This window comes from Eleginops maclovinus, chromosome 4, assembly GCF_036324505.1.
Source record: "Eleginops maclovinus isolate JMC-PN-2008 ecotype Puerto Natales chromosome 4, JC_Emac_rtc_rv5, whole genome shotgun sequence".
In the NCBI taxonomy this organism is placed as follows: Eukaryota; Metazoa; Chordata; class Actinopteri; order Perciformes; family Eleginopidae; genus Eleginops; species Eleginops maclovinus.
This window is the reverse complement of record NC_086352.1, coordinates 19,977,533-19,988,920: the sequence shown is the minus strand read 5'-3', so window position 1 is coordinate 19,988,920 and position 11,388 is coordinate 19,977,533.

Sequence of the window (11,388 nt, the reverse complement as noted above, 5' to 3'; positions counted from 1 at the left end):
AAGGGGGAACCTCAACAGGGGATCCTTACAAATATGTGGTGCCTAATCCTCTCATTAGACGGCAGGGGGGGTGTGGTGCAATCACATACAAGAGGAGCATTGCACTGCCATGTTAGGCCTGGCAAAGGGCTTGGGGGAAAGATGTATGTGGCTGTAAGAGTATTATCTAATGCAGGGACACGCAAACACACATGCCAGAACAGTTTTCAGCCAAAATATTCTCTGTAAACACGTAGAAATACAGCACACAGGAAAACATCAGAAACAGACCCAAACTGGACAAACACACACATGATGACGAGTGAATTTGAGCTGCCAGAGCAACAGTTACCATGTTTCCACAGCCTCTCCATTTCTCCAATATTGCTTTCTCATTTACTATCAAAGTTGAAATATAACTTTTATATAAATATGATGTTAGAACACACTAAAATCTCTCATATATTTTGCATAAAATGAAAATATTCCCAATACGTTTTTGGGTAAGATATTGATACTAACTCACTACAAGAAAGACAACCAATGTATTTCCCAATGTGTCAAAATATTCTGCTTCCTTTATGCTGTTAATAAAATTGTACTCACCAGGTTAGTTGCTGGGATCTGGAAACATAAACAAAGACAAAAGGAACGAAATGGTGCAAGTGGCCTACAGTGAGCAGTCAGATAATCATGCAGGTTGTAAACAAACCCACAGCATTTAAGTCAAGCTTATCTGGAAGAGAAAAAACAAACAAGCATCCATAAAAACATTACCCAAACTGTCCCTGGTCTTGTGTTAACTTCTGTTACCCTGTAAGTAGCGTTTTCCTACCATATAATCAGAGTTTCCCACACGGCTAATGTTGTAGGTAGGCCTTGCAGAGATAACTGGTTGGGGTCAGGTTAAGATAAGGGAAACATTAATCGATGATGAAACAGACTTTGACACACTCATTTTAAACTCCCACTACAGTTTAGAGCCAAGCTTCCTACTTCAACTTTGAGTTGCTGTTTTCATTTCCTGTCTAATGAGTGATTTTTTAAAATTCCCCGTGCAGGGGACGGACAGAGCCATACAGCATTTTCTCCTGAGTCTTGCGTTGATAATAATGAGATACTTAGCTGACAGTAACCGTGTCAGCCATTAGTTTGTCGACTACAGTTTTGAAGCTTTGAATTTGGCAATTTGGCTTTCACAATCTTGTTTGTGTTTTTGGGAAACATAAGAACGTTGAGCAAGACAATGTATGCATCCGAAATGTAACTTTTATAAGGTAAAAACATACTGCAAAGGGGTTGAAGTCCGGCATTGAAATGGGATAATAACTTTAAAAAGTGAACATCATGTTGTATTGAGGAGACGTGAGGCTAGCAATCGAGACCACCAACTCACAAGGGAAATGTTTACAAAGGTAATAAATTAAGTAAGAGGGGTCATCATTTTCTCAAAACTTCTTTTTGCAATCAAAGGATTTCCCCTTGCTGGATATTGGAAAGAATAAGTTTAAGGCCTTGGCTTCACTTTCCAGGAGGCTGCCTCTTTATAATACGGTAAGCTATCCAATTGATTGATTTGGCTTCTTTACATACCACAGACATGAAAGTAGTATCAGTTTCTCGTACATTTTGTGGAAGAAAGTAGATTTCTCAAAATGTCAAACATTGTTCCTCCATAGTTATCAGGATGCTACATTGCCCTTTCTTGGTGACATTAAAGTTATTTCAAAGTAGACTTTTGTGAGTGTTTTCAACACAATAAATCTTCCAGTAACAGTACCACTATCGACCTCCGCTGTGTAAAATCTCTATCTGTCTTCATTCTCCCACTACTAGCCTCTCCCTCCTCACCCCTTCCCCTCTTACCGGCACCCTTTGAAGAAAAACACAGGACGTCTCATCTCAAAGGAGTCTTTTACATTCCATGTTCTGCAGCAGGCTGCATTCACCGCTATGAATAATACAACTTAGTTTCTAACGTTTTTTATATTCAAATCCTGTTAACAATTAATAAGGTTAACTAGCTGTAATCTCATATTAGTGTGAGTTTACAAAGCAAATTGTGTGTATTTCTAAATGCCCCCTTCTTTTGCACATGCAGTTGTGTAATCTTATCATTCTCCTTAAGCCTCTGTGTTCAATAAGTGATGCAGCAAGGGTCAGGACAAAGTCAACAGTGTGTACTTGAAGCAGTACACAAAAATTATAAGGGATAACTCCTTGTTGCTATTAGGGGGGGAAAAACTTATTGGGAACCTTTCTGGGAGGTAACCTCTTGAGAGTTACACGCATGCATGGAAGCACACACACACACACACGCACGCACGTACGCACGCACACACATACACACACACACACACACAGACACACACTACAGCTTCTCTCCCTCTCTGCCTTCCCCTCAGTATCAGCTGAGTTGGCTGTCTTGTTAAGTAATGCCATGGATGCTGTTCCTTCGCTTCCTCTGAATGTCAGTAATATTTTGAGTGATGACTTGCTCTACCTGACACTTTTCCGTCAGAAATGCACAGCAGTGGTGGATGTGGGTCACGTCCCAGTGCCCAATGCTGAGTCACTCTGCTCGCTCTACCAGTCTCAGTCACCTGCCAGGCTGGTTTGCCAAGTGGAGGGGGGAGACCCATCTTAATCCAACCTTTCCTCTTAACATAGCTCTTTGTGTTCATCCTTCCTACCTCAAAGCTTGCCTCTATTTTTCTGAATTTCAGTGTTAGTATGTAGTTTCATTGGTAAGACTTTTCTTTCAATGTCATGTAGCGTAGAAATATTGCAAGATGAGACAATTTCCTCAGATTTTGATTTTGACATTTCCAAGAAAAAACAACAGCAAACAGTGAATGAATTTACTGTGAAAAAAGTCCCTTCATACTACTTTAAAACAAGATCCTAAGTAAACTAAATATACGTTGCTGGAGTCTTGTCTCTTGGTCTCCGTGACCTACACAATAGAAAATCAACACTGTCAAATGATTACCCTGCTACACAGAGTAACCCAGCAGAGACAGTGGTGACTTGCACATACGGTGTACTATGTAACATTGAAGGGCAGTACAATTGGCTCAGTGATGGGCAAATGGTTACACATTACAGCAACACCCACAAGGCTTAAAGCGTGTATAATCCACTTATGGAAGGTTATGGATTTCTCTTTCAAACAGAGGTGAGAGGCATTGTGAGAGGCAAACTCATATTTAACAGGGCGAATTTTGAGATTACACCAATAGAATTGTATATGTTGTAATCAAGGCAACAAAAAAAAATCTCATCAAAGTAAAAACAACACTGGGCAAACAGTTTCATTTGCAACAAGCACTGTCCTGAAAATAAGATCTTGCAAAAATGTCCCAACTCAAAAGGGAATATGTCATCCATTGGGTAAAAAACTGCAACAACCTTCAGTATGTAACTGCAATACAAGATTGTGCTTGATTAATTAGGCGAGAGCAATTGAGTCGCCATCTTTCAGAAAAGCCCGGGGTGTCAAGTAGTCGCCTGCCTTTCATTCTGCAGGGTCTTCCTCACATGTTGCGGTGGGTTGGAGGGTGTGTGCAGAGAGTACAAAGCAGGGAGGAGCTGCCAGTTCCTGCGTGGTGGACATATGGTACCCCCGTGGGCCAGGGGCATCATGGGGAGGGGGAGGCGCGGGGCACTGTGTTTATTATATGTGTGTGTTAATGTTTGTGTGAACGTTTGTGCGCCTATGTACGTGTTGGGATGAATCTATGACAAAGTTAAGGGATTTAATGAGGCGTGCAGGGGGTCAGTGACAGAAGGCGGTCCCTGCACTCGCCCAGTGGTTCTCTATAAGTGTATCTGAAGGAGGGGCCAGTTTGAAGTCCTTGTTGCTCTAATACAATAAGAACCCCCCCCCCCCACCGCCACCTTCCTCCAACCCACACTTTCAATCTCAGTCCTTTTGTCCTTCAGTTTCTCTTTCATGGACGTTAATGCACAAATGCAGGCACCAAAAGCTACTTTAAGAAGTGAAATATAAAAAATGTGTATGCAAATGATAGAGGCTGAAAGACTATAAACTTCATTTGGTTGTGAGTGTTGTGGGTGCGGTGTGTTTATGTGTGTATCTGCTGTGTATCCAGGCAGAAAAATTCCTTTTTTTATGAGTCCTGCCTGCCTCATTCTGAAAACATAGCTGGAATGTTGTCTTCTAGACAAAATGACCCGTACACAGACCGCTCATCTTTAAATGAAAAAAGTTAATTAAATAGTATATGGCATATGTATAATGCCTCATCTGTGGGAAATTGCATTGCCTTAACATTGTGCAATTCATGTGGCACTTGATGGATAGTAGAGTTAGTGTTTTTCTACAAATGATCATTGTGTTCTATATGAGTAAATATGTCTGCTATGTTCTTGTTTATGGTCATGGTGGGAAAAAATGTAATTTCCCCTTAAATTTTAAATGCTTATTTGTTACTAATTTAAGTAGAAAAAAAATCCCCCTCTCTCTCCTTTTCTCTTTTCCATTCTCTGCTAACATAACTCAACGTGAAAAGCTGGAATGACGATCTGCCACAGCACTTTAGAGTCCTCCACAGTTAAACACATGTTGACAGGCCAAGACAAAGGGAACACAAAGAACCCTCTGGAGCTGATGTAAAACAATATTCAGGTTTATTAGGATGTGCATGAATTCAGTTTGAGGGATGTTGAGTCATAGTTTCTTGCTAATTCAGCTCTATTTTACCTGGAATGCATTTTATGGAGCCTTTCTGGAACTTTTCTCTCCGGTTTGTAGCAGTGCTAGCAATAACTGCTATTGTGTAGTTACAATATGTAAACTATTGTGCATTGGTGAGATCTGGCCGACAGAATGAGTCTAATAACAGCCTTTTGAAAAAGTGTGAAAAATGTAAACATCATTTAAGGGCCTCTGGTATGTTCGTGTAGTTCTGTGACTGTTGCCCATGTGCCTGCTGCAGCTGGACTGTAGGTGACAGATGCTTTGAGCTGCTATTTTTAGTAGGCTGCTAGAAAAGTACTTTTCACATATACCTAACACAAAACAATCATCAATGTCTATGATAGTATAGTGCTGGAGTATTACTTGACGTGAAAGAGACAGAGTATGGGTGCTTGCCCACCTAGTATTTACATAAACACCTTTCCCCATTTATAAATAACCTTTTTGTTTACCTCATCCAAAACCCACAAACTTGTGTGTTCATTGGAAAGGAATGTGGCATTTCAAGCAGTCATACCAGTCAACCCCCTGTCAACTTGTCTATAATAATGTTGTCCCCCACATCTCCTTCTCGTGTTTGCCTTCCTGTTGCGTTTGGTACTTGTTGTCTTCAAGACTATTTGCTGCCAAACCCTGTACTTGTAAAATTCCCATGATGATTGAACAGACAGCTTTATAGTATTAGGTTAATTGTCTAAGAATCTACTGTAGGTAACATCTTGTGAAGGTTCTGATAGAAAGTTCCTCAGCAACCCATCAATGCCTTTATCAACTTGCACATCTAGCTATGTCACCAAAGCTACCCCAGTAATGTTGCATTGTTTTTAATGAATAGAAGTAGGGTTCAAACAACTAGAACCACTCGCAAAACACTTAGATGCATCCATTGCCCTGACATATCACTTACTTTTTACTACGATGTAATAATTTCTCGCTTTAGGGCCCTAACGGATCATTCAATTCACCAATAATCACTAATACATAGTTATGTATGAATGGATAATACATTATGCTCTTACTTTCACCTTTCTAAAAGGAAGTCTTAACCTCACACAAACTTGTAAGATGTGACGATGGGCTAAAAATGATGTTTCCAAAACATTCTCAATTTTAAAGTGTAAAGGTCATAAAGGTCCTCATAAAGGTAGACATCCAAAAGCACACTTGTAAACAATATGCAGGGAGATATGCTAAGAGGGCAAGTTACTGCTTCAACAGGTCGTGAAAGACGTCAAACATAAACCCCTGCAGGCTCCTGCTGTGGGTTGAGGTCTCAGTTTTTCCCTTCCCTTTCTAATTTAAATCTTATGAATGCACATACAGTACATACAGTAAATCCTTTCTTTAATGCTGCAACTTTCGCTATGCTTACACTACCTTTAACTCCATGTTTTGTCCTTGGATTGTCCCTGCTGTCTCCAAAGTGCCAGAGGTCATTTCATTTCATGCATAAATAATTCACCAGGGGCCATGCAGCCAGCGTGCAGTGGCTGTCTTAAACAAGCAGCAGCTTTGATTTAGCTCTGTCACCAGAGGAACAGTGAAGGTCATCTCTCCCCAATGGACACTCCTCTGCAGCCATGGTGGCTGGGGTTGAAACCATTTACAGCTGGAATTGTATTACAAGGGCACAATTCTGTCTAGGTACATTTTGTTTCATAAAAATAGCATAGCCAAAAGTGTTTTCTGTCTTTATCGGTTTAAATGTGTAAATGGACTGGAGTTATATAACGCTTTTCTCACCGCTCAACAACACAAGGCAGCATTCACACACAAAAGTTTAGGCAGAGGCTACCTCACCCAGACATTCAGAGGCCCGCTAACACACCCATATGCCATAAGGTCGCAACTTGAGGTTATTTTGCCTTAGGACAAAGGTAGACTGCAGGGATCAACCAATAATCAATACTATCTACCTTCTGAGCCACAGTGCCCCGATTATGAGATAAAATGTCTCTTCCTGTAGCTCCAGCTAGAAGCAAACAAAACACAAATCTTATAACCATCTTTTCATTATCATTCTGATTCTTTTGTTGCACATTGATTCAAGTGGTTTGAGTTCTAAAACAGAAGTTTTTTGGTAAAGTTTATTGTTTATAAACACAAACCCAAAGGTTCCTTACAATGGTCCCAGTTTATCTTCAGGAAAAAAGTGAAAACTTTACATTGTGCTCTGTTCCGTTTAAGATTGGTTGTAATAATCTTCCTTACTATAAACATTATGTTGCGATGGGGAGTGCTTGATAGGAAGTGGAATGAACTACTCACTGCATTTTTCCTTGCGTCTTGATCAAGGTGACTGCACACAGAATGAGTTTCCATGTCTAATCTAAAACACACATTGTGCTTATGAACTCCATGTAAGCAACCTTTCTTTCGTTGGCTGTGATACCAGGTGTGTGTTCAGTGTAAAAGTTAGGGTTTCTTTTCTGTCAAGGATGGTATCAAAAGAGCTCGGGTATAGCCTGGGTTTCATGTTATATATGTTGAAAATACATTAATTTAAGCATCATTAGTACAATTAAAGAGGAAAGAGTGTTTTGTATCCCGTAAAGATATCCCTTGACTTATTATGTATGGCAATTCATATTAACAACCTTTATCTTAGGTTGTGATTGTACAACAAAAACAATAACATAATGATGGATACATTCCATCAAGTTGCTTCTTTTTCATGGTTTGTGTCTGAAATTGATCCCTATCCTATATAGCACATTCCTTTAATGGCTGCCAGCTGAGTTTTATTCTTCATATATTCCCCTTAGAAAAAAAAATAGTGTCCTTGGCATGTTGGAGACCTCCTACTCCTCTTAAGATTTAAATGTTCAAAACATTCATGCAGTTTATTGACTCCATATTGGAAATAACACTTCCTAGTCAGTGGGGGATGTCTTGTCTAATAGTGCTAAAAGAGATCCTTTCCTAGTTATTGTTTTTGACTCAAAAGTCATGCATACTTTATCTCTTAAAGACTTAACAGTGCACCTTGCCAAGCAGGCAAATATATTTTTAATTTGATTTACCCTTACTCTTTGTTTAAAGGATGTGGTGAATTATTGATTATGGTCACAGTCTATCCTTAAACTTACCAATAAAACCTGTGTGCTTTTCCTTCTATGACAAGTTTAAAATGTGTTCTGTGAAGAAGAAGTATTGTGTCTGTTTTTCAAAGAACGATGGATGTAGCAGTTGTGGATGCTATCTCAACTTTCATTTTGGTGCACCGTGACATTGAATACTTGCTGATAAAACAGCTTAGGCACTGAAAATCTCAGCAAGTGTTGAGCCACAATGAAAACTGAGATGACATCCACACTGCTACCTGCTATGGTTATGTCAAAAATCTCAATAGATTTCTTGCGAAGCAAAGTGTGGTGTGTGAGTTTTTTTGTTTGTGGGTTTTTCCCTCAATCATTTGGTTGTTCTCTTATGGGAAATACTTATAGGTATGGTTGAGAATCCACAGGCCCTATATGTTTATGCAGATACTGTTGACATGGATACTAATGTTCCCGTCAGACACACACACACACACACACACACACACACACACACACACACACACACACACACACACACACACACACACACACACACACACACACACACACACACACACACACACACACAATATGAAAGCAGCAAAGTGTTTAGTCAGCACAGCAGCTGCATCTGCAGAGTAAGACGGAATAGAAAGCAGTGTCTGTGTGTGTGTGTGTGTGTGTGTGTGTGTGTGTGTGTGTGTGTGTGTGTGTGTGTGTGTGTGTGTGTGTGTGTGTGTGTGTGTGTGTGTGTGTGTGTGTTTTTGTGTTTGAGTGGCTTAGCAAGATAGAGTGCGCATGTGTGAGGAGTAAAGGGTGATGGGGTCTTTGAGCAGACAAAGGGGAATCACTGCTACTCTCAGCATCCATTAGACTAACCCTATGGATCAATATTGATTCTTACTACCACTGAGCTCTGTCTAATAGGCTTCTGCCCGTCCTGATACAATGACAGCATTAGCGCACATATCCAGATGGATGGATTCGGGGGTAGGAGGGTGAACCATAGCCAGAACAAGAGAGAGAGGGTGATAAAGACTCTAAAAAGATTTACAGGTCCAGAGGAAAAAAGGCGAGAAGGCAGAAGGCTGATAATGTATAGAGGGCAGGAAACTAAGTTGGAGAGAAAAAACGAGGAAGATAAACCAGATTAGAGAAATAGAAACATCTTAGTTTGCTCATGTAGGCACAAGTCTGAACCACAAGATGAATCCATAAAAAACACTCTTGCTTTCTCAGCATGTCAGTTAGTGCATCTTCTCCTGACCGACCATTTTAGAGAACATAAAGGGAAAGAGAGGAAGTCCCTGTACAACCATCACAGTAAAAGCGTTTTACATTACTGTGTGTCAGTGTGTGTGAAAGAAAGAGTAAAGGAAAGCTTGCTTGAGGCTTGTTTGTTTTTGATATGTGTGTTGTGAGTTTTCCTGTCTGTACTTCTGCTCTGACACCCACTTGCTTGAATAATAAATAGTGATCAGCTGTTGCTGTAATTTGGCCACCTGACTCTTATTATCTCCTCAGCCAGCTGAGTGGATAGAGCTGGGATGGGGGAGAGAATCTCTGATATCAGAAAACATTTCTTTCCTCACACACTAACATTATTCTTGTTTGTTACGACAGTTATAGGAAACTAAAAGATTAATTCCCAAACCACACAGGGCATTGGAGTCATTTGATAAAACACCCATTTAAATGTGTATGAATACCGTTATGTTAAATACTGTATTAGGAAAGTTTGTCAAAAGGTAAACGCAGCTCAGTCTTATACATTTACAAGAACACTTTAAATGCCATAACAATATATGTTGAACTTCAAACAGTTTGGGTTATTTTACCTGAGGATTTGTTTGCATTACAACCAGAACAAGGCAGGGCTCAGTTGGGGGAAAAGTTATGACATGCATTTTCATTTATCACTCAGGATCTTGCAATATTTATATCCGATCCGATGATGACTGTAAGTTGGATTGTTGCTTTGTATAACATGTCTCACCTGTTCATTCCTTCCATAACAAACACTAAACTGTGCAATAGTCCGGTGTACGTATATTGGGAATACTGACACTTAGTTTAGATATGGAGGGTAAATATTGTGCCATTGATAGTAAATGGGGAGACATTTCCAACAAAGCAATAAAGAAATAAATCACATTTGTAACCCATGAAATCAATCATTTCTACAACTGTATCCTATTCATTCAAATATATTTTGTAATTTAGTTTTGTCCCTCTTCTTCTCATAAAACCTACACATTAATATGAAATAAAATAATATTATAATATTAATAAGTATCCAATAGTTTAAATTTGCAAGAAGACATCAACATTGAGTCATGTCTTCAATACTCTGCCAAAAAACAAGAAAACAAATACATTTTAAAACTTGACCTAGTAGGTCAGTGTCTGTTGCGTTTCCTCATAATATAGCCTTTGGATTTAGTTCACGTTTTTCTTTCCCTTTTGCTTTTCAGAAGCCTGCAGGCTAGTTTTCACACAGGGAAAAAAGAAGCTGGAACACAGTCTGAGCTTTGTGCAGGGGCCTGCATATAGAGCACATAGTGTTGGGGTAACCAGGCAGTGCAGCTGGCCTTTCACAACTATGCAACTTTAAGGCAGTGTTTAAATCAAGATGCAAAAGACAAGAACACTGTTCTCCCACATGAACACACACATACAAGGGAACGAAAGTGATGGAAAGCAAATAAAGAGAAATGTGAAAATGATGAGCATTGAATGTAGACTTCAGCTGTGGTTATATCAAAGTACATTTTGGCAAGAATAAATATCTTTAGCATGTTTAACACCTTTCCTTGGGTTCTGCCATTTCTGTTACTATCTTCATTTGAAGGCTCTCCCATTATTTATTTTACTGTGCTACACCGGATATCTACTGCTCATTCAAGGTTAGCATGTCATTTTACTGCCAAACATCACTTCCAAAAAGTCAATTTGGCATGCAGAGACATGACCTGTAAATAATAAAGGCCTGTAAGTGTAATCTATTTGTGATTCGAAAGTAAAGCCATTTAAATGCTTGCCCCAGAGTTGTTCTTATTGTTGGATAATGACGGCAATACTGTTTTAAATGTTGACACTTGTATGCGTGTTGCCCTCATTGTTTCGAAAATAAATGATTCCAGAGTACTGTAAACCTCCCCTTCAACTTATATTCTTTTCAGAACTGATGTTTTTGTCTCTTTTTTTTGTTGTTGCAATAGTTTCCAAACCAGCGACCTAAGGCAGCAATCCACATGCAAAGAGAGTAAGTCGTTTTGGCAAAACTGTTGAGCAAGAAATCTGAAAACCTGCCAGGAACTTCATCCTCCCGGCCCCAAAAACCCTCTCCACAACATTAATTTCATAAATTAGCTTGAGTATTGTTTTTAAGAAATCGGAGAGAGCTGGTATGTGGAAGGACCCATTATGGAGCTACTTCTATGGAAGGTTAGTGTTATCACTCTCCCATCTCCTCTTATGTTCTGACCCATGGCCCAGTAGTTATTTCAAGGTTGGATGATCATACTAAGGCCCACCCTCTACCACACATGCACTCACCCGCCTTTCCCACTGTCCATATATGTTCACACACACACACACACACACACACACATGCACGCACACACACACACACACACACACACA